The 4,951-nt window shown below is 41.5% G+C and overlaps 1 long non-coding RNA gene across 5 annotated transcripts in view; it reads right to left on the bottom strand.

Annotated features, from left to right (window-relative positions):
• Window positions 1-1,501: 1,501 nt before the first annotated feature.
• LOC119291963 overlaps window positions 1,502-4,951 on the bottom strand; it is a 5,186-nt gene continuing 1,736 nt past the window's right edge. Inside the window, exons 2-4 of one of the 5 annotated variants that reach the window (XR_005142787.1) lie at window positions 4,036-4,159; window positions 3,298-3,655; window positions 1,502-2,063 (exon numbers count right to left, since the gene is read on the bottom strand). This is a non-coding gene — a long non-coding RNA (uncharacterized LOC119291963). Of the gene's footprint in view, window positions 3,656-4,035; window positions 4,160-4,951 lie in introns of all 5 variants that reach the window. The other 4 variants (XR_005142785.1, XR_005142784.1, XR_005142786.1 and 1 more) reach the window with 4 other exon arrangements.

Genomic DNA, 4,951 nt, shown 5'->3' with positions numbered 1-4,951 from the left:
GCCGGACGCGACGCCGAAGCGGTGCTGCCGACGCCACCACCTGCCCGCACCACCACCATGCCGCCCGTCGAACGCCACCATCGCCGGCCTGCTCCGGGGCGCCGCCACGCCCAGCATCGAGCGCCACGCCCAGCCGCAAGATCTGGCCCGCGCCATACCCTACGAGCGGGGGACGAAGGAGCCCCGCCGCCACCTGCGATGCCCGGGCTTCGCCCGGCCGCGCCCTTGGCGGCGGCGAGGGTGGAGGAGGGAGGAGGAGGGGGTGCGGCTGCGGGGGAGGGAGGGAGGGAGGAGCAATATACATTCATCAATGTCATGCATTACCAAAAAACAAAAATATGATGTCCGTTGTTGAGCATCGATCCGATACACCATTGTGTCCGTTATTAACTCTTGAAGCAACCAACAAATACATTTACCTTTCTTTCCTAACCAACAGATACATTTACCTTTCTTTCCTAACCAACAAATTGTATGACTTGATGAAAAAAATGTGAACTACTCGCTCATGCAATTTGCTGCAAAAGCATATCTAATAAAATGAAATTTGCCACATTTTCTAAAACAAAAAATATTATTTAGCTCAAACAGTCAGCCGTAACTGAACCGACCAACCTTAACCCTCATCCCGCTTATTCTTATCACAAAATCCACTAACTCGTGTTCAAAGTGAGCTAGTGATCAACGCCGCCAATGGTGTTGTCCTAGAACACATGGATGTAGTACCGTAATAAAGGGAAGTGCACCAATGTGCAGTGATTTATTGAGATACTAAAAGGAGCACATACAGTGTGTTTTTCCATAAAAACTTCCGATCTATTCATATTCAATCATGGCATACATACATTATACATGATATGGTGTTGTATCTAGCACATGCGGTGTTGTCCTAGAACACATGGATGTAGTACCATCTAAACGTGTGTTATACACATACATGGTACATGTCAAATTCCTAGACAAGCTGGATGTGCACAATCCACCTGCATATACAAGGTTGTGATGTGTTATGCTAGATACAACACTTGCTTCATTCAAGAACTACTTTGTTCCTTGGCTCTTCTGACCATTCTTCAGCTTTGTTTGCATAACTCAGACCAGAGCACTCGTAAAACAATATTTATTGCATATGATAGCTGGCTCAAGTCCTAGAGTGGAAGTAACTACTTCAGTATGAACAGTATAATCTGTTGTGGCCTAATAATTCAGGATTTTGGAGCAACTGATTTTTGGTGTTAGAACTTTGGATGCCAAATATTTTGTTGTATAGTGCAAACCGGCAACTATCAAGTAAACACAACAAAAATAACATGTCCAAATTTAATCCTTGGAGAAATTTCTTGTGGCCATTCTGAGTTCCTTGGAGGATTACAGCCCCATAGAGTGGTATGTCTGATTCTTGTTGTAACATCGAGCTTGTCGATATCACGTCCATGTAGGTATCCTACCATTCACGACACCCAAAGCAGAGTTCAAATTTTAATAAAGATGTCCCTGAATATCAGGTTTATAAGGTGAAAATAGAACATTCTCCCTTCCATTCATCACAAAAAAGGCTTGTAAAATTGCTCGCTTCCATTCATAACAAAAAGGGACTTATATAATTGCTCAGAGTACTTTGAGGAAATGAAAAGCTAATTTGAAATAGAGAATGAAATTATCCTTGTAGAATGCACATAAAACATATTCCATCGAACCATACTATAACGACAACTATTCTCTCCCATACTTTAGTTATTGGTAAGTAAGAAACTTAATGACATTCCTATGATAATGACAACTATTCTCTCCCATAGAAAAAATTCTTGAACTCTTTCAAGAGGCAGCCATACAGTAAAAAACTTCATAACACAACTGGTCAACATAGTCTAAATCAGGTCATACACCCTGAAATATAAAATAAGGCCATATACATCGAGATTATACTACCAACAAATTTCAGCTAGAAACCTAGCAAGTATCTTCAAGAACCAAGAACTTGAGAGGGGAATAACAGCGGAAGAAGTAAAAAAACCAAACTCCAGTTGCAAGCATTACATGCACTTTGTGTCCAAGCATAATATCTGCAAGAAATTATAAATAAGTACACAATTATATTATTCTAGTGAGACACATGGTACATAATGAAAGAATCTTGAAATAAAACACAATCACACTGGCAAAACTTTACGAAAGAACAATTCCTCATTCTCTCTCACTAAATACGATTTTGCCTTCGAAATTCAGAGATCTCGTGATTGGTGAACGAATGACCAATAAATGTTTAGATAAACAATATGCATGTTTCACCATGTAGTCTGATGAACTGATTCAAATTATCCACGTGGAATAGAAAACTAATTTTAGTATCAAAAACATGAACCAAATGGGTAAACAAACATATTAGCTTGAAAAGAAACACCAACATCCGTAAATTTTACCACGGCACAATTACAGATCCTTAACCACTTCTTTCAGAGACCCTTTAAAAGGTGACCTGATGTTCATAAATCCCGCTAGTACTTTGACTTAGCCTAATAACCATCAAATAAATAAAATCAATAAGCTTCTTGTTCACTGTACTATGGTGCAAGACTTCTCAACTGATGAACATAACAACTTACTATTTCTTAGGGTAAAATCCACTTATGAAGGATACAACAAATTGAAGTATGTGAAATAATCGCTCAGAAGAATGATCCGAAGAGCTTGGCCGCTGCAATGTTAATGAGAAGTGTAGCTGTTTTGTTAAGGATCCTATCAGTATGTCACAACAATCATATGACGCGTTTGGTTCGCTGAAAAAAGCCCGTCTTCCGATTGCAGCGTTCTCTGAAACCGTAGCGAGTGTTTGTTTCGGGAGCGATGGTTCCCCTAACAACGCTTTCTGATACGGCAGTTCAGAAAATCAAAACCGCCCAAATCGGGATGGGTTAGAAGTCGGGACCCGGCGCACAAACCAAACAATGAACTAATTACGTAAAAGTATTCCGACGCAGCGCTTTCCGATGCGAAAAACTGAATACGTTACCTGCGATGTACCAAACGCGTCGATAGGTTGTAGAAGTGGAGCTATAGAAACCGCACATGATGCAGTTGCAAAAAGAGTGGAAGCATAGCAAACTAAAATAAACCTGGCAATCATCTAAACGGGACATTACCCTTTTTCGTCTTATTTTTCTCATCTAAAAGGGAAATTACATTGTTTTTATGCAAGTTTGCTTTACCGAAGAATATAGAAAGACATGAATTAATTTTATTCTTGGAGAGGTGCAGATTGTGAGGCTAAAGATCAGAAGAACACTAATAGAACCTTACCTCTGCCACACATCAAGTATGCCTCTCTATGGCGTTACTTTGATAGTCTGTCAATATAACCGTTGGAGTTACTTGGGGAAAGTTATGTTTTCAAATATCGTCTCCCATCAGAATCCTCACCAAATTAGAGCAGTAGCAGAATCCCAAGCCGAGCTTCGTAATCCAAGACCATTGGTCTTAGACCAAGATCACCACAATAAGACTCCTGAGGGACTGGAGGTGTAACATGGCACTGTAACATGCCATTCCCAGCGGCACATGATGCAGTTAGTTTAGTTTGGTAGAAGAGCAAGTACCTCAATGATGCAAGTGTTGTAAGCATCTAGCTGCACCCGCAACCGCAGTTTATCAGCTTCCCCTTCAGTGCACGTACCAATAAGGCAAGAACCATTAGTCAATCCTTCTTTACAATTTAGTACGCATACAGTGAAGCAGCAAAGTTTAATCACAAGCTAGCCCCATTGGGTTATTTTCTGAAGGTATGTGCACTGATAAAAATAATCAACCCTGACCATCCAACAGACGTTTACCATTCCATGAGAGTGATCAAATACAGAATATGTGAAAACATGAAAAGATTATTAAATTTGGCATGAACAGATCCTTCAACATAGAGTAGCATATATAATCCAATCACCAAAGCGAAAAAAAGACAGAAATTAGTAGCCCTTAATTAATGAGCTAGCCTGCATCACCAAAAAAAAAGGGGAAACTGTTAAAATGAGCTCACTTGTTTACCTAGGTTGGACTTCGAAGACCTCGGTGAGCTTGTTCCCGAAGGTGTCCTTCCATTACACGTGTCGTTACAAATCAATGTGGCCCTTCTGCTTCGCGCTGCCGCGTGGGCAGTATATGATCCTTGCTAGAAAGAAAAAGTGTTAGTGTTTGATCTACAGAATCAAGTAGTGAGCTACACGAAGAATCGATGTCTGTAAGTTGTCTCTCAGCTTTCTCAATCAACAACTACTTTTACTTATCCTATCAATGGCTTAATTTTACAACCATAAACAACAACCATAGTTTGATATGAACCATCAGCATGACAGGGATTAAAAAATAGCTACAACACAATGTACGACTAAGAAAAATAAGCTATGAGTGTACCGATTCTTGTAGTATATCTCAATATACAAGCAACACTACAGGTCTTTGCTTATGAGGTTATAAACATCTTTGTCTTCGCCAAACCCCAGTGTTGCCCAGCTCCCATTTTTATAAACTGCCAGGTCTTTATCCTATCAACTGCCTAGACGAGTGGTGGCCGAGCTCCACCAGCGCGCCTCCACCAACACCAGGGCCCAGACATACGCCTAACCCCAATGTGTCAGTTATCAGGAGAACCGCTCGCTCCTCCTGTGCCTTCCGCAGCAACACGGACGACTAATGGTTCAGATACCGGATCAAGAAGTACAGCCCCGTGTCCATAATGTCATTGCTTGGCTTGTCTATGGTGCTGCTGGTGGAACAGCTGCAACCGTTCATATTCAGCACCGACAAACTCATCTTGATGCATCCGGTGTTGTCCCTCACGACCAATGAACTGAACGAGGTCCGCGTTGCCCTGCACAAGGATACCCTTCCTCTCCCACTCTTCCTCTCTCTCAATTTCATCATGGGATCCCATGGCCTCGATCTGGATCTGATTCTCTCTGTC

Source organism: Triticum dicoccoides, chromosome 4B, assembly GCF_002162155.2.
Source record: "Triticum dicoccoides isolate Atlit2015 ecotype Zavitan chromosome 4B, WEW_v2.0, whole genome shotgun sequence".
NCBI classification, from domain to species: domain Eukaryota; kingdom Viridiplantae; phylum Streptophyta; class Magnoliopsida; order Poales; family Poaceae; genus Triticum; species Triticum dicoccoides.
The sequence above is the reverse complement of the archived record's forward strand: the minus strand, read 5'-3'. Positions and strand labels throughout refer to the sequence as shown.